General features: G+C 49.0%; 1 pseudogene; it reads right to left on the minus strand.

Annotated features, from left to right (window-relative positions):
* Positions 1-1,279: 1,279 nt before the first annotated feature.
* Positions 1,280-1,420, minus strand: LOC146060895 (U2 spliceosomal RNA; annotated as a pseudogene).
* Positions 1,421-21,445: the final 20,025 nt, after the last annotated feature.

Genomic DNA, 21,445 nt, shown 5'->3' on the forward strand with positions numbered 1-21,445 from the left:
CTGGTCTCCCCCTAAAGGATCATATTGATTGGACACTAACCAGGTTAGGCCACCTACTGTACTTCAAATTGGGGGGGGGGCGCGAAACATGCCCTTGCTCCGGGCGCCGTGGCACCTAGCTACACCACTGCATTGAGTTTGAAAAAACTCAGGAGCCCGAGGTGTGCTCCCCACCACCAGTGCTGTGCCTAAACACGTGCAAAGGAGGCCGTGCGATCGAATGGGTCCGTCTCCGAAGAGACAGGGCCCCGTTTTTCCCCTAACCCCTCTTAGCCATAAGGCCGAAGAGGGGAAAATAGGGAACGGTGGGTCCTCTTCGCCGAAGCTCAGAGAGACCCTCATTCCTCAACCCCCGAAAGGGTTAGGACGGTGGGTCCTCCGCACCCCGTGGTTTGGAGGAACCCGCAGTGGACTTCCCTCCGCCTTGCGGCTCGGGGTCGTCCTCGGGGGGACCGAAGCTCTCCCCAAAAGGCGAGAGCTTCGGCACATTGGGGAAATGGAAGGCCCAGAAGGGTCGACCACACTACCCAAAAAAACGTGACAAACTACAAAAAAATACAAGGAACGTGAAAAGTGACAAACGTGAGAGGGGGAAGAGAAATAAATAATAAAGGACCCCAGCCAGAAGGCCAGGGTGGGGGTGTGAAAAATTGTCCTACCCCATCCAAAAGGACGAGGTAAGGACGTGAAGCGCATACCTAGAGGGAAAGTGCGCAGTGCTAGTGCCATACTAGTGCATGGTGATTTTGGGATCACCCGTGCATGTTCGGCACCCCCGAGTTTCCCCGGGGGCACAGTGCAGCCTCGGACTCCAAGCAGCCAGCCAGTCAGCGTCCGACCAAGTGTTTCTCCGCTCAGCCAGTAGGCCCTTTCCGACCCCCGGCATGGGAATGGATACTCCACCGGGCTTTTTCGGTGAGTCTCCCCCGCAGAGGCCCAAATGGACCACCTGAGGAAGAAGAAACCACCTACTCAGTCCCGACGTTTCACCTCTCCCAGGGATTGAGTACTGGGCTGGGCTTTTCGCTGTCTCCCTGGCCGGGGGCGACATGTTACCCCCGGACCAGAGAGCAATCTACTCGGTCCCAGCTTTTCCCTTCTTCCTGGGAGTGGATACTAGACCGGGCTTTTCGAGTGACTCTCCCACAGAGGCAAAGACCCCTGAACAAGAGCCCCATCTCAAAGCACCGATGCTTCTCCCCTCCCTACCAGTGGAGAGAATGGTATTCCCTCCCTGGCAGGGCATCGATACTCAGCTTCCCTAGCCCTTGCCCAGAACATGAGGTGGACTAATCACCTCATGCCCAGTAGCCGGATACTACGGTACAGCTTTTCTCTATTCTCTGCCAGGGGGCGTTCCAGACCCAACTGATAAGAACAGATACTACACTTGATCTTAGCCAAAAGGCCGAGAAGCCGAGAAGGGGGGGGGGAGGTTTTTGTTACGCCACTGGTCTCCCCCTAAAGGATCATATTGATTGGACACTAACCAGGTTAGGCCACCTACTGTACTTCAAATTGGGGGGGGGGGGCGCGAAACATGCCCTTGCTCCGGGCGCCGTGGCACCTAGCTACACCACTGCATTCTTCCATCTGCAGCCGTGGCTAAATGCACAGCGCAGGCGGTGTCTAGTGACAATATTCTTGCCTGCACCGTGTACACCGCTGTGTACACATGGGGCGATTCTGCCTAACCTTTCAGGAGATTGTGATGTTGTAGTAAAAATCGCCTGGAAGAATCGCCCTGTGTGTACACGGATTAAGGTATTATTTATTTACATAGTCTATCTGATTTATAGTAAGCCTGTGACACTTATTCCAGCATTGCATTGTGGTATTGCGGTATGTTTTTATTGTTCGAGCTAATCACTCATTTACTCACCATGTTTGTTCTGCCATTGTACTGTGTGTTAGGGTATAAGGATTGCCTGCAGTCAGGCTTCTGGCTGCGGGTGCCAGGTTTGGTAATCTGGCCCTAATACCCATTATGCTCTATGGTCTGTGGACAAATGTCAGATATTGGCCCTTATTCAGATCTGATCGCAGTACAAATTTGTTTGGAAAATGGGCAAAACCATGTGCACTGCAGGTGGGGCAGATGTAACATGTGCAGAGAGAGCGTTAGATTTGTGTGAGTTGTTTTGTTTCTGTGCAGGGTAAATACTGGCTGCATTTTTTTTACACTGCAATTTAGATTTCAGTTTCAACACACCCCACCCAAATCTAACTCTTTCTGCACATGTTACATCTGCCCCACCTGCAGTGCACATGGTTTTGCCCATTTTCCAAACAAATCTGTACTGCGATCAGATCCGAATAAGGGTCCCTGTCCAGAGTGGAATAATCAGGAGGATGCCACATCTCCCACTGGCTGTTGCTTATTGGAAATTATGGGGTAGATGTATGAAGCAGTGATAAGGGAGGATAAGTGATACAGGGCCTTATTCTGATCGGTGCGGCCGGATCCGAATATGCGGCCAGGACTGTGTGTCCGAAACCCCGCCTTCCATACGGATCGCCAACTCCGTTCGTACGCGGTAAGAAGCTGTCCGCACGGACCGCACGTGTATTTCTCATGTATACACCTCCTCCATCTCAGGGAACCTCCCCCATCATTCGATGGTCGCAGACCATCGAATGCAGGACCGAGTGGCCAGGCAGCTCCCGCAACCTCAGACCACACGGGCATTTCTCCGTGCAAAAGCAGGGATCTGGGCGGGCAGCTGACATCCGGCAATGTCATATGTCCGCCCCCTACACGTGCGTCACGGCCGCATTACCATACGTACGCCCAGCGTTTTCATGGGAACGCCCATGAAACACGGGGTGTAAACATATGGTAATGAGCCCAAATAGCCCTTCACGCCCCTCACCACCCCCTGTTCGTAGTGTACACATTTCATGCGGAATTTGGACGTGCGTTCCGTTCACACATGCGCAGACACAAAACATCGGCGGACCGACCGCACGCGGACATTACCGCACCAACCAGAATAATGGCCAAAGTGCCTGGTACTTTATAACCCAGCCTGTAAATTAACCGTCAGGACAGAGCTGATTGGCCGGTGATAAAGTACTAGGCACGTTATCACTTCTCCTCCCTTATCACTGCTTCATACATCTTTAAGGCAAGTGCCTTAAATTATGACAATATCACTGGTATATAATATGATCAGTAGTGCTGCCACCACATCATGCAGTGTAAGGGACAGAGCAGAGCTGCTACACATGCCTAGTGTACCAGCTTCTTCTACCACATTTACTGTATGTGTGGATCTGAGCCCTCAAACATTGCAATGGACCAGAGAGCAGCTACCAGGAGGAAGAGACAGGAGCCTTACCATGAAGTGGGAGATTGTGAGCTTAGAAAGTGCAGTACTGGTTATATTATGTTTGTGTATTTATTATGATATGTGACTTTCAACATTTCCTTACAATTTTATCTTATTTAAAACCTATACTATAGACCAGGGGTGTCAAACACAAGGCCCGCGGGCCAAATCCGGCCCGCCAGACCTCTTCATGTGGCCCGCGCAGCCGCCGCCAGCCTTCACCTTTTATTCTCGATTTATTTTTTTTAAACAAGCAAGCCGCCTCTTCAGCGCATGCGCGGCAGCCTACAAGCCAGAGAACGTCTGCCCTCTAGCGCAGAGCCGCCGGTCGTCAACCCCTCCTCCGCTCCCACCTGCTGTATAGGAGCCAGAGAGAGGAAAGAGCAGGTCCGTCGTGGTGAATGGTGCTGCTGCTGCTGCTGTGCGCTCCAGGTCACTTACTGCTGAGTGTGCACTGTGCCCGAAGCGTGGCGAGCGTAGCGAGCCCGCGAAGGGTGGCGGTACACGTCCTCCGACCTTTTCATACCCCCACTATCCACGTCGGCGTGGGGCTGATTTTATATAGTGTGGCGAGCGCGCAGCGAGCCACCGAGCCCGAAGCGTGGCGAGTGGGCGCGGATTACTTTACATGTATTCCCCCTCCCCTCGCGGGGCTCACTGCGCTCGCCATGCTTCAGGATCGTTTGACGCGTCCGCTCGCCATGCTTCGGGCTCGGTGGCTCGCTGCACTCGCCACGCTTTATATAATCAACTCCACGCTGACGTGGATAGTGGGGGTATAAACCGGTCGGGAGGACACGTACCGCGTCCGCTCGCCACGCATCGGGCTGACTTGGATAGTGGGGGTGTGCAATGATGGAATAGCATGAAAATCGGCTGGAAAACGCGAAAAATCGGCCGAAAATCGGCCGCTAAATCGCATCCTATTTTTGCCTGCGATTTGCGGCCAATTTCGCGGGCGCCCAGATAATACACAAGTACCGTTTAATCAGAATCCCTCAGATACTAACTAAGTCACCTGTGCTCAACAGTGGTGTAGCTAGATGCCACGGCGCCCGGAGCAAGGGCATGTTTCGCGCCCCCCCCCCCCAATTTGTAGTAGGTGAGGCTCCTGCTCTGTGAAGAGTGGGCACGGCCCAACATTATACCACACGCCGTAATGCCCATTGCACATTTTAGCAAACTTTGTAATACCAATTACACATAAAGCCACAGCCATAACGCCAATTACACATAAGGCCACACATGATGCCCATTACATACTATAGAACACACCGTAATGCCCGTCGCATACTAACACACCGCAATGCCCATCGCATACTAACACACCGTAATGCCCATCGCATACTAACACACCGCAACGCCCATCGCACACTATTTAACAAACCGTAATGCCCATTACACATTTAACACATAAGTGCCACTTACCTACATGCTCAATGCCAGGGGCTTCATGCTCAATGCCAGGGGCTTCATGCTCAATGCCAAGGGGGACTGAAATTGCTCGTTGCCAAGGGGGACTGAAATTTGCTCACAGGGAGGGAAGGTGTGAGGATAGTGCACAGTTGAGGATAGTGCACAACAGGGTGGGTGTGTGGTGGGATGAGGATAGTGCACAACAGGGTGGGTGTGTGGTGGGATGAGGATAGTGCACAGCAGGGTGGGTGGGTGGGCTGAGGATAGTGCACAGCAGGGTGGGTGGGTGGGCTGAGGATAGTGCACAGCAGGGTGGGTGGGTGGGCTGAGGATAGTGCACAGCAGGGTGGGTGGGCTGAGGATAGTGCACAGCAGGGTGGGTGGGTGGGCTGAGGATAGTGCACAGCAGGGTGGGTGGGTGGGTGGGCTGAGGATAGTGCACAGCAGGGTGGGTGGGCTGAGGATAGTGCACAGCAGAGTGGGTGGGTGGGCTGAGGATAGTGCACAGCAGGGTGGGTGGGCTGAGGATAGTGCACAGCAGGGTGGGTGGGCTGAGGATAGTGCACAGCAGGGTGGGTGGGTGGGTGGGCTGAGGATAGTGCACAGCAGGGTGGGTGGGTGGGCTGAGGATAGTGCACAGCAGGGTGGGTGGGTGGGCTGAGGATAGTGCACAGCAGGGTGGGTGGGTGGGCTGAGGATAGTGCACAGGTGGGTGGGTGGGCTGAGGATAGTGCAGAGATTAGTGCACCCCACCCACAGCCGGCAAAGCAGCAGCAGCAGCGGTGCTTTCCGCGCACCCCCTTCCCCCTGTCGCCGGACTTGCCCGCTCCCGGCTCCCCGCTGTGCAGTGCACGGTGCTGCTATTTAAAAGTCACTCACATCTCCCGCTGGACCGCGCTAGCCAATAGGCGCTCGCGGTCCAGCAGCCAATCAACTGGTGGCTGCTGGACCGCGAGCGCCTATTGGCTAGTGCGGTCCAGCGGGAGATGTGAGTGACTTTTAAATATACCACGTCACCTGGACGCAGCGGGCAGCGGGGAGTCGGCGTGGGAGCCGCACTAAGTTGGGCACCTGAGCGGGCGTGATGGCGGTGCCGGCATGGCTCCGGCGCCATGATAGTTTCCTGCGCCTGGAGCTGGTGCTCCACCGGCACCGCCCTCGCTACGCCTCTGGTGCTCAAGCCTGGATATCTACAAAACCTGCACTGTTGGTGTGCCTTGAGGACCGTGGTTGGGAATGCCTGCTATAGACCATCTGTACTGTAAAATATTAATACTGTATTCCATATAGTATCCAGTGTATAAAAGACCGCTCCCCCAGACTCCCGTACTTACTCCAATGCGCTGCAGAGCGGGAGATTTTGGATTGCATTTGGTAACTCCCCTCTAAAAATCCTGCGTTTGCCACTGAGCCGATAACAAGGCAAATGAACTTGGCGCCCAGCGGCAGTACAGACTGCGCGCTGCCGAGATGGTGCAGCAACTAATCGACTTTCCTGAAGAAGTGGGCAGACTTGGAGGCAGGGCCCGGGACATCATGCAGGGAAGCGTGTTATACACAATGGCCTGATGCACTGCACTGTGTCAGGTCCTTGTACACTACAGTACTGTAACACACACAGCCGGGCATGCATATAGATCTATATATAGATTATATATGCAATGAAATGAAATTCCTGGAGATAATGGATGGTCGCGCTGCCGAGACACAGCCGGGCATGCATATAGATTCACATGTATGTCCGCCTATGTCTCAGCGGGTTGGGATCATTTGGTCTATTGCATTATGGTAGAAAGTCATTAGGTCGAAGCCATTAGGTCGACATGCTAAAAGGTCGACATGATTCTAGGTCGACATGGGAAAAGGTCGACATGATTCTAGGTCGAAAGGTCATTAGTTCGACAGGTCATTAGTTCGACAAGGTCATTAGTTCGACATTGTCTATGTCGACATTCACAAGGTCGACATGGGGTTTTTCACTGTTTTTTTACCTGAATGTCAACACAGTCGACATGGACACAGTTTAAAGTGCACTGCATCCCCTCGCATCGCTCGCTGCGCTCGCTATGCGTCGGGCACACTATTTTATTCTCCCACCACGCCCTAGTGGATGGTAGGGCATGAAATACCGCCTGTCGGCACATGTTGGCTCAAAAAACAGTGAAAAACTCCATGTCGACCTTGTGAATTTTGACATAGACAATGTCGAACTAATGACCTTGTCGAACTAATGACCTGTCGAACTAATGACCTTTCGAACTAGAATCATGTCGACCTTTTCCCATGTCGACCTAGAGTCATGTCGACCTTTTAGCATGTCGACCTAATGGATTCGACCTAATGACTTTCTACCATAATGCAGTAGACCAAATGACCGCATCCCGTCTCAGCGACACAACCATCCATTACTCCCAGGAATTACATTTCTACCCCATTTGGAGTAATTTACCCCTGTTCTCTGACTACTGCTATAGTATTATCACTGGTGTGCCGCTCTGGGCTTTCTAGCTTATGCTGTTTTTTTGGGGTGCCACACCTTGCACCTAGATATAGCGCTAGGGACCCCCAATATACAGAAAAGCCTTGACAACGGCTTGGGGGCTTACACATAAGTTTGTGCAAATATATGTAACCAATATCTTTGAATTCTATGATCATGTAATACCATTCACTTAGCTGGGGAAACCTCTCTGAACATTGTCCCGTCATACAATGGGACTGGCAGCGAAACCTGGCAATACGACTCTTCAATTTAAATATGGTTCACAGCCTCCCGATATTACTCCATAGTAAACCAAAGCTACAGTAAAGTAAATCTCAAAATGTTGTTATATATGCATTTGGATCTTTCATAAATGTAATCTCTAAATAATCTGAAAATGGAAATGTCCTTCACAAAAATATAATTAAACTACAGTACCACTTTTGAACACCAGGTGGCAGTGCTCACCCATTCATAAACCATATACTTTTGCTTTAATGTTTTGACTATTAAAAATTGTTATACATCATGCTGATAAAGTTACTGTGCCTAGGTCGACACTAAAAGGTGGACATTGACAAAAGGTTGACGTGCATTAGGTCCACATTGACAAAATGTCGACAAACACATAAGGTTTACATGAAAATGTCGACATGAGTTTTTTTACACTTTTTTACTTATTTTTTATATATTTATAGATTTTTTTTTTTACCCTTCTCATGCTTTACGATCCATTACAGTAAATACTGCGATTTGCTTTTCTTTGGGGAGGCTTATTTGAACCATTTTAGCCCTATCCCCTCCTCAAAGAGCTGCAAATGCTGGTATTTGACTGGCAGAGGAGATGCTGCCATGCTGAGACTTCTAGTACCGCACAGAAGAAAAATGTATGTGCACACTATGAATACTGATACATGTGTTCACATGGAATGTCAGGGACCCGTCTGATGAAGGTCACCTGGATGCGGTGGATGGACCCACATTTATGCTAAGAACTTCACTTATACTGTACTTTAATTATAAGATTGAATGTATTTCAGATGTGGGCACCATCCTACCCGTGGAACCACTAGGGGGGTGCAGCCCGCACCCGGGTGTCACCCTTCAGTAGAGTGACATCAAACAAAGCTGCACTCACACCCGCTCCCCTGTATGCACCGCCGTCTGCACATACAGTATCCACTGGCATATAGCAGCATAAGAGAAGGATTAGCACTGGTGTAATCAACTTTGTTATATATTAACATATAGAACAGGTTTTCCTTTATTTCTCATTGATTTCAAAGGGACACAGCAGCCATTCTTGTGGCTTTTTTGTCTCCAGTTCTGAAGGAAGCCATTATTTCATATACAGATTAATATATAGCTAAAATACAAAAATGGCCAAATCTCTGCCCCATATGAATACTATAAAGGAATGTATAGGGGTGATCATGGTGTGCCCAGGAACACTCTAATGTCTGATTTGGCACCACCGTTACCAGGGCTGGCATTCTCCCTGCTGCTGTCCTGTCGCTCCCGGTGCTGAGTCTGTCACAGTGTCTGGCAGGCAGCAGTTCAGGCAACTAGAAACTCCTCGCACACCCCTGTGACAGACGATGCTGAAAAGGGGGCGGAGCTACCTGCAGCAGAGAGAGTGGAGATACCAGCAGGAGAAGGGGCGGAGCTACCCTCACAGAAGGAGATTCGCAGAAGCAGAGGTGGTGAGTTTTACCTAGGGCATTATATATAAGGCACTACAGGGAGCAGTACATATATGGCACTACAGGGGTCATTACATATATGGCACTACAGGGAGCAGTACATATATGTACTATGGGGAAAAAATTCCTAAATGGCACTACAGGGGCAGTACATAAATGGCACTACAGGGGGGTAGTATATATATGACACTACAGAAGCAGTATGTAATTGGCAGGGGCGGATTGGGAATTAAAAGCAGCCCGGGAAATATGTTGAAGCGACCTTAGGGGGGGGCGACCTGTTGCGTGCCGAAGGCGCGCCTGGGTTTTTGGGGGCGTGGCCTATTTCAATGAGGCCATGCCCCATTTTCGCAGCTATGGGGGGCATGGCTAGTGGCTCTCTGAACTGCTGGCTATGTCCGCAGCCCCTCAGGCTGCAGAATAGGTGCATGGGAGGGGGAAGTAAAAAATGTACAATCACATAAAAAAACCTTACTAGGGTATTACAAGTATACAGATTCTGATAGATCACAAATGCATGTACAACTCTGGTGGGTTGATCAGTTTGGTCAGTAGAGAAGGCCCAGTGCGTTTCGTCATGTTAATGACTTCATCAGGGGCAATAAAGTACCGATACAACTATGTGTGTCCAAACAAAGGGAATCCAGAGTAGTATTCTCAAAGTAATTCGGTAAAACCCAAAAACATGCAACAGCTCAGATTTTCTTCAAATAGGATTAGCAGAATGGAACTCACAAATATAGAGTGTTCAGGGTAATAGGTGCATACAGCTTGAATCCACCACAGATTCACTCCACATTGGCGTGGAGTTGATTTTATATAGTGTGGCGAGCGCAGCGGATTACTTTACATGGATTCCGCTCGCCGCGCTTCAGGCTCGGTGGCTCGCTGCGCTCGCCACACTATATGAAATCAACACCACGCTGACGTGGATAGTGGGGTAATGAAAAAGTCGGAAGACGCATTCCACCGCCGCTCGCCACGCTTCGGATTAGCGTGGATAGTGGGGGGGGGGGGTGCGTTAAACCTAATTGCATGCAGCTATTAAAAAGATAGTATGCGATAAAAAATCGCATCTGATCGCATCGCATGCCATTTGGGTGAGGTATTTTGTTTCTGTGCAGGGAAAAGGCGGACTGCTTTATTTGTACACTGCAATATAGATCTCACTTTGAAGTAAAACCCCACCCAAATCTAATTCTCTCTGCACAAGTAACATCTGCCCCACCTGCAGTGCACATGGTTTTGTCCATTTGAGAAGGAATTTGCCTTTGCGAGTGAACCAGAATAAGGGCCCAGGTGACAACATCCCTAGTGACGTCTCGGCATCCTACTGCTATAAGCATGACTTGCAACAATTCAGTTCTAGCATTTGCCATGAGTTTAACCTCTGCTACCTGTGCTGTAGTCAGGTTATTCGTGTTCCCCTTGTTTGACAATAGATGAAGGGACCTCGTCACCTTGGAGCCTGTCAGCTGAATGTATTCCTTCAGTTATGCAGCCCACACACGCATCGATTTTAGAATGCGTTTTGTACTTTTAAAGTACAAAACGCATCGTGCGTACAATTATCGGGGTGTATTAGTGCGGCGTGTGCGACGCGATGCTGTGCTATGCGCGTTCCCGGGGGCCGATTTTAGATGTCCAAAAAAGTATGTGCAGCAGGTACTTTTTTGGACATTATCGCATAGCATCGGGCTCAGCATTATACAGGCATACGAGCCGATGCTATACGACGGGTTTTTTTTTTGGGGGGGAAATAATTACATACAAATTGTTATCAACAACTTTATTGCAGGTTTAAAACATGTGAACTCGAACAAAATAAAGGTCAGAAAAAGCCACTGAAAAAATGTGCTTAAATCGCACAGCATCGCATCGCAGACAGCAATATAACCATCACATCGGGTCATGCTTAATTCTGGCAGTAAAATTGTAAAGAACCATTGTACAGCCAAAAACGCATAGCACTGAAATCGGTGCGTGTGTGGGCACCATCAGTCTTATTTTATCATCTTATGTCATTCTGACACCTACAGTGCTAAGGGATTACTCAGTAAGGATCTCAAAGTTAAATCTTTCTCTATCGGGCAAAACCATGTGCACTGCAGGGGGGGGGGGGGGGGGCAAATGTAATGTATATGTTGGGTGAGTTATTTTGTTTCTGTGCAGGGTAAATACTGTACTGGCTGTTTTATTATCCTGGTGTGTACACACTGGGGTGATCTGGCAAATCGAGATCGGTGGCTGTCGGGTCCTGGCGGGTTGCCGGCATCTGCTGGCAGGCAGGGAGGGAGGGAAGTACGGCGCCGGTGGGGGGTGGGGGAGGCCCTCATTCAGAGATAGTAGAAATAAACTGCTGCCCATTAGAAAAAGATTTCCCTTTTGAGATTGAACGCACTCCCTCGCTCCATTAGACTCTCCCCGACCTTACAAAGCTTCAAACGGGCACTGAAAACTCACCTATTCATCAAAGCGTACCCTTCCACTGCATAAACCAGCTGGTTCTCCGACCCCTTGCCTGTTTACATCCTGCTATCTAACCACCACCCACTCGCTTGCACCTCTTGTAATCTGTCTGTCTCCCCTTCCTACTAGATTGTAAACTCCTCTGAGCAGGGCCCTCTTCCCTCCTGTTGTCAAAGCCCACTTCTCTTCACAATTCACTCACAGCTCTCCTGTACTCCAACACTCAGTGACCGGATCCGATATGATATCCCGGCGGTCGGGATCCCGGCGGTCGGAATCCCGACACTGGAATCCCGACCGCCGAAATCCCGACAAGGGGGGGACATGGATCGCCCCCCCTTGCGGGCCCGGTGCCTCGCTACGCTCGGCACGCTATTATATTCTCCCTCTATGGGTGTCGTGGACACCCACGGAGGGAGAAAGTTTCGGGATTTCGGCGGTCGGGATTCCAGTGTCGGGATTCCGACCGCCGGGATCCCGACCGCCGGGAAATTAACCGCATCCCTCAGTGACCATCTTCGTCTGCATACTCATCTCCATCATTGGCCTCAAGCCTCTAGTTGTATGTTGATTGGGTCCTCACTACTTACATTTAAGCTGTAATGTGTATTTATCTGTGGCGCTCTTTATTTGTACTGTATTTTTGTTATTTATTCAATGTTATGCCAAGCTTTGTCTCCCTGTATTGTTCCTTTGTACGGCGCTGCGAAACACTTGTGGCGCCTTATAAATAAAATTATAATAATAATAACAATAATTGTATAGCACCATGTCCAGTGGCGTAACAATACTGTAGCTGCGGAAGCTATTTCTGCTCTGCTAATGGGGCTTCCGCCGCCAAATCTGCTGCTGCAGGCCCATTGGGATCAGCAGAGCTTCCTGTCTGCAGTGCTGGTACTTCTCATTTCCATTATAAATACCCAGGACTTAAAGTAGTCATGCAGAGGTGGGGGAACTCATTTCTCTATGCCACCTAATTACCCCCCTTACCCTATTCCATTAGGCAGAGACAGAACCAGTGGTAGGGTATTTGGCATCCCCCTGCAAACTAGAATGCTTTTCTGTGAGAATTGCTAAGCAGGGACAATGTTGAGGTTAAAATGTTCCACCTCACAATTAGAGGTGGTGGAACTCAGTTCCACCCCGTTCCCCCTCTCTTAGTTTAACCCCAAAATACCGCTGACAAAATGGCCGCCTCCTCACAGCAGACGTTTAAGGAGGATACTAGAGGAGTCGATGACCTCCTCTTGCATCCTAAATAACGGTCTGCTGTGTAAGGCGGCGGCCATTTTGCAAGTGACATTTAAATTGTAACAGGAGGATCTGCTGGTCCTGGTGGGCGGTAGATGCATCAGTGATGGGGGGGAGGGCGCACATTTTAGAGTGTGTGTGTGGGGGGGAATCCTTGAGTTCCTAGTCTGCAGTTCCACAGCCTAATGGTGCCCATACACGGTGCGATGCGCACTGTGCATTTTAAACTAGATCTCATTGCATCATGTTCAAACTGCATGCGATGGGCTAAAGCACCGTGCATTTTGAACTAGATGCGATGGAATCTAGTACAATAAGTACAAACAGCGCATACTTGTGTTGTGCGATGAGATGTGCATCTCATTGCACCCAATAATTGCACTGTGTATGGGCATCATAAAGCTGGGATAACACTATGAAATTTGGCTAAACGATATGCACGATAATGATCCCACCAGGCAGGGTGGGGCTATAGCCACGCCCCCGTGAAGAAAAATAAACTAGAGGGAGAGGCTGCTGCTCACCTCTCTCCCCAGCTCAGCATATGGCGCTGAGCAGCGCATTCTGAGCTGGGGAGAGAGGCTGTGCTGCTGCTGCGGCGGCCTGTCCTCGCTACCTGCAGAGGGGGGATTGGGACCTTGAGCCCCTCCAGCAGACCCAGGCCCGGGAGACAAAAGTACCCGCTCCACCCCCTTCTCGACGCCACTGATTAAAAGTACCCGCTCCTCCCCCCTCTCGACGCCACTGGTTGTTTCTGCAGTAAATTCTGGGTTTCTATTTCTAGTTAAAATAATCCGTGTTTGTTCCAATGGTCTACTGCTGTCTAAAATCATGTTTTTTTCCGATGTTACCATCGGATTTTCCATTAGTATCGCTCCGATTTATCGTTGCTAAATATATTTGATGGTACTGTAACAATCTGTCTTTTCAAACGTCAGAAGGAATTTCCAGATACGTATAAAAACTCTGCCCATGGGGGTTATTCAGACCTGATTACTGGAGCGATAATCGAATTACTGCACATGTGTGCGGCTCACAGCATACATTGGATCGACCACTGAAGGTGGACATGTCTTAGGTCGACACCTGAAATAGGTCAACATGCTTAAGGATGACATGATTGGAAGGTCGACACAATCATTATGTCGACAGTCAAAAGGTCGACATGGGACGTTTAGTCTTTTATTTTGGCCCGGTTTGTCGACATGGTCGCCGTATCGGTGCGGCGCGTCCCCTCGCACGGCGCATTGCTTCAGGCACAAGATTATATTCTCCCTTCACGCCCTAGTGCAGGGATGGGGAACCTTCGGCCCGCCAGCTGTTGTGGAACTACACATCCCAGCATGCCCTGCAACAGTTGTAGTACGGCCACATAGCAAAACTGTAACAAGGCATGCTGGGATGTGTAGTTCCACAACAGCTTGAAGGCCGAAGGTTCCCTATCCCTGCCCTAGTGGATAGTAGGTCATATGAAATACCACCTGTCGGCACGTCAGCTAAAAAAAATGTGAAAGACCTATGTCGACTTTTTGACTGTCGACCTAGACAAAGTCGATCTAATGTTTGTGTCAACATTCCAACCATGTCGACATTAAGCATGTTGACTTATTTCAGGTGTCAACATTCACCCATGTCGACCTTCAGTGGTCAACCCAATGTATGTTGCCTTCAATATGTCTACCTAACGACGGACCGTATACCCCTCTCGTTATACTGTACAGTGATTGCTGGACGCCGTCTCTCCTCAGCCTTTGTTATGTAACAGATGCAGCATTGCACAGTCACCATGACTAAGCGGTTTGTTTTTTCATTCATAACCATGATAAGCCAGAATGTGAGACCGAGGGCACAGTTTATATCACAGAGGTTTTGTTTTATTGTCACTGGCACGGGTACCTTTTATTTTCTTCTAGTAAAGGTGATTATTGTATAATTAAAAAAATAAACAAATGAGTGACTTATAAAATATCAGTGTAGAACTGTCTAGCACTACGGCCCAGATATCCAGAAATGTTTTACTTCATACTTTGTTTTATTACATCGCCTGCCAATGTCATATTGAGGGCTGCTCAGCCCCAGAAACAGATATGAAACAAAGAAAAATACATATAAGAGTTAAATGTTAATTGTTAGCATAAATGCATAAATATCTGCCAGTACATAAACTGTATATATATGTTACACTCAACAATAATAAAATAATACAGTAACCTAAAAATAAAAAATAAATTGTGCCATAAAGCCATTTAACGCCGCCCGCCGGGCGAGCAAATGCCCACCCCCGCCACCGTCCGAATATCCACGCTGCATTGCGAACGGTTGTTTTGCAGTGACCTATATTTGTGGCATCTTAGAAAGGGGCAGCCTGAATTCGCATGGGGATGCCCAGCATTTTCCTGTTTTCATGGGAATGACCAGGAAACTTTGGGTGTGCCCATGGGGACAGTGGCGTAACTATAGTGGGTGCAGGGAGTGCACTCGCTATGGGGCCCGGCGGCTGGGGGGCCCGCGGGCCCAGCAAGTTACCCCCTGCACCATTGTGATGTTTATTAGAGGATTATCTCATGGAGTGGGCATCCGTGTGACCGCTGAAGCAGACAGCGCCATGCGGGGTCTGTGTCATTGCTGATGCCGGGAAGCGGCCGGAGGGGGAGTCCCGGCTGACCACGGCGCGTATGTCAAGCACGGGAAGGCAGGGAGGTTCTGGGTGACTGCGGCGCTGATGCAGGGAATCTGCCGTGGGAGAGGTATTCAGGTGAGCGTGGCACTGATGCTGGGTAGCGGCTGGTGGGAGGTTCTTGGTGACCGCGTAGTTGCTGACAGGCAGCGGCTGCTGGAGGGTGTCTGGGGGTGACCACAGCGCTGATACCGGGTAGCGGCCGCTTGGATGTGTCCAGATGACCGTGGCACTGGTGTCCGGAATTGGATGGCGGGGGATCCTTATGACCACTGACTGATGCTGGGTAGCGGGGAGGGGGGGGGGAGGGTGCCAGTTCTACTTAAGCGGCACCTACGTAGGGGAGATGACCATGGCCCAGCAGCAGGATGAGGTGGTAGCTCCCTCCCAGTCTGCCAGCACGAACAGAGAGAGCCTGACATTTCAGAGGAGCAGCTGCAGGCAGTAATTAGGAGGTGAGGAAGTGTTTGTGTGTTTATGGCAATGTAGTTACCCCACTTGTAGTGTATGTATAATTTCAAATAATTTATCATATGTAAATATGCAATTGGTCATTATTAGCATTGGTTACTAGAGCGAAACTGACGCCGCACCACCAAGCATCTCTATACCCTCCCCACCGCCAAGCGTCTCTCTATCCCCTCCCCACCGCCAAGCGTCTCTCTATACCCTCCCCACCGCCAAGCGTCTCTCTATCCCCTCCCCACCGCCAAGCGTCTCTCTATCCCCTCCCCACCGCCAAGCGTCTCTCTATCCCCTCCCCACCACCAAGCGTCTCTCTATCCCCTCCCCACCGCCAAGCATCTCTGTCCCCTCCCCACCGCCAAGCATCTCTGTACCCTTCCCACCGCTAAGCATCTCTCCCTACTTCCCTGCGTCTATCTATCCCCTCCTCACCACCTTTCTTCTATCTATCTCCTCCCGATTGTTCTGCATCTCTCTGTCCCTTCCAGCAGATGCACCACAGTGTGGTGGTAAAGGGGTGAGCCTTCAGTGCGGAGTATGTGGAGGCCAATGTGTTTTTTCATTTGGTGGTGGTGTGGGGGGGCCCTTTCAAGATTTTGCTATGGGGCCCACAAAGCTCTAGTTACACCTCTGCATGGGGATACCCCTTTCCTGCCTCGATTCCCCCCCCCCCTCTGCGAACACCTTGGCGACTGTGCAAGTCACCGGAGTCATCCGCACAGCAGCCCTGCACATGTGCAAATACAAATATACGCATGTGCAGAGTCCCAGGTGCGAATAAGCCGGAGACTGATCAGATCAGAATTAAGCCCTTAGGTCAATTATATTTTCTTCCAATAGTAAGTAAAGCATGCAGTAAATGTATAGTATTCTGTCGGAAGTTAGTAAAGCATGTAGTAACGGTATAGTACTCTGCCGGTAGTTAGTAAAGCATGCAGTAAAGGTATAGTATTCTGTTGGAAGTTTTTAAATCATGTGGTAAAGGTATAGTATTCAGCCAGTAGTTAGTAAAGCATGCAGTAAAGGTATAGTATTCTGCCGGTAGTTAGTAAAGCATGAGGTAAAGGTAAAGTATTCTGCCGGTAGTTAGTAAAGCATGCAGTAAAGGTATAGTACTCTGCCGGTAGTTAGTAAAGCATGTAGTAAAGGTATAGTTTTCTGTCGGAAGTTAGTAAAGCATGCAGTAAAGGTATAGTATTCTGTCGGAAGCTAATAAAGCATGCAGTAAAGGTAAAGTATTCTGTCGGAAGTTAGTAAAGCATGCAGTAACGGTATAGTGCTCTGCCGGTAGTTAGTAATGCATGCAGTAACGGTATAGTACTCTGCCGGTAGTTAGTAAAGCATGCAGTAAAGGTATAGTATTCTGCCGGTAGTTAGTAAAGCATGCAGTAAAGGTATAGTATTCTGTCGGAAGTTAGTAAAGCATGCAGTAACGGTATAGTATTCTGTCGGAAGTTAGTAAAGCATGCAGTAAAGGTATAGTATTCTGTCGGAAGTTAGTAAAGCATGCAGTAAAGGTATAGTATTCTGCCGGTAGTTAGTAAAGCATACAGTAAAGGTATAGTATTCTGCCGGTAGTTAGTAAAGCATGCAGTAAAGGTATAGTATTCTGTCGGAAGCTAATAAAGCATGCAGTAAAGGTATAGTGCTCTGCCGGTAGTTAGTAATGCATGCAGTCGGAATGTCGGAACTTAGTAAAGCATGCAGTAATGATATAGTGCTCTGCCGGTAGTTAGTAATGCATGCAGTAACGGTATAGTACTCTGCCGGTAGTTAGTAAAGCATGCAGTAAAGGTATAGTACTCTGCCGATAGTTAGTAAAGCATGCAGTAATGGTATAGTATTCTGCCTGTAGTTAGTAAAGCATGAGGTAAAGGTATAGTATTCTGCCGGTAGTTAGTAAAGCATGCAGTAAAGGTATAGTATTCTGCCGGTAGTTAGTAAAGCATGCAGCAAAGTACTCTGCCGGTAGTTAGTAAAGCATGCAGTAAAGGTATAGTCTTCTGCCGGTAGTTAGTAAAGCATGCAGTAAAGGTATAGTATTCTGCCGGTAGTTAGTAAAGCATGCAGTAAAGTTATAGTATTCTGCCGGTAGTTAGTAAAGCATGCAGCAAAGTACTCTGCCGGTAGTTAGTAAAGCATGCAGTAAAGGTATAGTCTTCTGCCGGTAGTTAGTAAAGCATGCAGTAAAGGTATAGTCTTCTGCCGGTAGTTAGTAAAGCATGCGGTAAAGGTATAGTATTCTGCCGGTAGTTAGTAAAGCATGAGGTAAAGGTAAAGTATTCTGCCGGTAGTTAGTAAAGCATGCAGTAAAGGTATAGTATTCTGTCGGTAGTTAGTAAAGCATGCAGTAACGGTATAGTATTCTGACGATAGTTAGTAAAGCATGCAGTAAAGGTATAGTATTCTGCCGGTAGTAAGTAAAGCATGCAGTAAAGGTATAGTATTCTGCCGGTAGTTAGTAAAGCATGCAGCAAAGTACTCTGCCGGTAGTTAGTAAAGCATGCAGTAAAGGTATAGTCTTCTGCCAGTAGTTAGTAAAGCATGCAGTAAAGGTATAGTATTCTGCCGGTAGTTAGTAAAGCATGCAGTAAAGTTATAGTATTCTGCCGGTAGTTAGTAAAGCATGCAGCAAAGTACTCTGCCGGTAGTTAGTAAAGCATGCAGTAAAGGTATAGTCTTCTGCCGGTAGTTAGTAAAGCATGCGGTAAAGGTATAGTATTCTGCCGGTAGTTAGTAAAGCATGAGGTAAAGGTAAAGTATTCTGCCGGTAGTTAGTAAAGCATGCAGTAAAGGTATAGTATTCTGCCGGTAGTTAATAAAGCATGCCGTAAAGGTATAGTTTTCTGCCGGTAGTTAGTAAAGCATGCAGTAACTGTATAGTATTCTGCCGGTAGTTAGTAAAGCATGCAGTAACGGTATAGTACTCTGCCGGTAGTTAGTAAAGCATGCAGTAACGGTATAGTACTCTGCCGGTAGTTAGTAAAGCATGCAGTAAAGGTATAGAACTCTGCCGGTAGTTTGTAAAGCATGCAGTAACGGTATAGTACTCTGCCGGTAGTTAGTAAAGCATGCAGTAAAGGTATAGTATTCTGTCGGAAGTTAGTAAATCATGCAGTAAAGTTAAGGTATTCAGTCTGGACAAACAGTATAGAAGTTACCTTTAGTGCCCCCAATGGTTGCGCACACAGCCACCCGCAAATACGCGATACCAGCGCTCCCTCCTAGTCCTCTCTCCGGCTGGAGCTGGCGATGTTGCTGTATATGTGGCAGCCGGCTTCCTGCCTGCACTGCAAGTAGCACAAGACACCTAACCGGGGATACTGTTTACCAGACGGCGGAACGTGTGGCCGGGGGAGATGCTGCCTCTCCCTCTTTGTGTGCCGGTGTGCTGATGGGTGCATGGGGCATGTCGCCCTCTGTGCGGTGCCCACAATTGCTGTCATTGTTGCAGCCACCTGGCTGTTGCCCCAGTGCAGCGGGTAATGGGGCAAACACTATATGCTCTGGGCATCTCTGTGGACCTGTGTTTGCTGCCACGCTCTTATGGACCCTGTGGCGGATAAAAATTACCTGGGTGTGGGACTGATGGAGGGGCCTAGCTGGGGCACCGGTCTACCGCACCCACTCCCCCTCCCTCCCTCTGGGGCATCACAGCTGTGATGTTTCCAGTCACTCCATTTGCATAGTGCATACTGAATGGTCAATTATGATAAACTTATTGTGCTCGGCCCCCATACTTCCAGGAGAACTGCACTACATAATAGTGAAGACCACACAAACATTGGTCCAGCGATTTTCGAGAGTAGCGCGTTCCGACAGACAGAGGTGCTTTATGCTATGTAAGGATATATGGGCCTTATTCTAGTTCACTCTTTCTGACAAAATCCTTCTTAGATGGACAAAACCATGTGCACTGCAGGGGGGCAGATTTAAAATGTGCAGAGAGAATTAGATTTGGGTGAGTTATTTTGTTTCTGTGCAGGGTAAATACTGGCTGCTTTATTTTTACACTGCAATATAGACCTCACTTTGAAGTAAAACCCCACCCAAATCTAACTCTCTCTGCACAAGTTACATCTGCCCCACCTGCAGTGCACAAGGTTTTGTCCATCTAAGAAGGATTTTGTCAGAAAGAGTGAACTAGAATAAGGCCCTATATGTCAGGGTTGCCTACTCTCAGAATGGGCGGGAGGCTCCTGAAAATCAGGTCCCCCCCCCCCCCCCCCCGAAAGGTGGGCAGCCCTCCCGGATACCACCAGGATCCCGCATCTCCAAGTGCTGCGTTTACTGCGATTCGCAGCTTTTCTGGGGGAGGGGCGAGGTTAAATGTGCAAACCGTGTCATTTAATCCACACCCCCTCCTCAATGGTCCGCGAATTGCGGGATTTGCTGTACTGGGGGCTTGATGATGGGCACATCAAGCCCCGCCCCCAGAAGTGCTTCTGACAGGCTCCTCTCCGGGGTTCTTCCCGGCAAGTATGATATACGTGTAATATTGGGGTACAACCCCGTGCAGGTCACAGGCTGTGTACATCCGGCATAAATTATAATTTTTTGATGTTTACAAAAATCGTACCTCATAGAGCGCTGATATATATTTAAAAGTGTGTAAATTTACTCAAATGAAAAGAGGTCATGTGGCCCATAGCAATCTGATTGGTTGCTAAGGGCAACATCACCCCTTTTAATTTTTGGAAGCTTGAGTAAATTCAACCCTTAGACTGTACATTTAAAGCGGCAATAGTTTAACCCTTTAAGTGCCAACCTCTCTGCGAGAGATGCGCAAAATATCCACTAAAAATGCCGGCGTCGCTCACATTTGTTATATAATTTCAAATTAAGAAGAAACCCAGCGAAACCAACCTAGATCGGACTTTCTAATGGTTGCTGCTTTAAATGTATGGCCTTAGAGCCCCAATTCAGACCTTATCGCACAGCGGGCAATCAATACACTGCCCATGGGTACGGTTCGCCGGACGCATGCGCGAGGCCCTGCTGCTATGAACTGCTGCAACTATTTCTGTTCACTGGCTGTTTGCAAGGTGATTGGCAGGTAGTGGGCGTGTGGGGGTGGAAACCATCCGTTTTTAGGTAGTGTCAGGGAAAACACAGGCGTGCCAAAGGCTGTTAGGGGAGGGTGTGTGAGGTCAGTAGCAGCCCGGATGGGCCTGTATTCATTGCAACCGCTGAGTGAGTCCTGGGCTACACCGCGGCTGCGATGAGTTGTGGCCAGTGTAAAAATCATTAGCTGGTGAGCCATATATATATACCCCTCTGTATCTTCCCTGTATGTATGCATACCTCCCAACTTTGTCAGGTCCACAGTCGGGACTCCCACATGACTTTGGAGAAAAGGGGCGTAGCTCTGCAGGTTGTGCGTGGGCATGAAGCCAAACCCCCGTTCTTTTTCTGCTCTGGGGGGCATAGCTAGCGCTGTGAGACCTGCTGGCCACGCCCCCTGTCCCTCTGCCTCCCGTAAATGGACGTGTGTGCGTATACTGGGACCTGGAAAAGTAGTAGGCCGCAATCTCATTATTTTGGCTCAGCCCACAAGATGGCCGACTCCACCATGCGCATCACTTAAGACTAAATCATATATTGAATTCCATTCTACGGACTGCAACAATATTTAATCAGCCGCAAACGG

The sequence above is a fragment of the Crinia signifera genome, chromosome 2 (genome assembly GCF_055691185.1).
Source record: "Crinia signifera chromosome 2, ASM5569118v1, whole genome shotgun sequence".
Classification (NCBI taxonomy): Eukaryota; Metazoa; Chordata; class Amphibia; order Anura; family Myobatrachidae; genus Crinia; species Crinia signifera.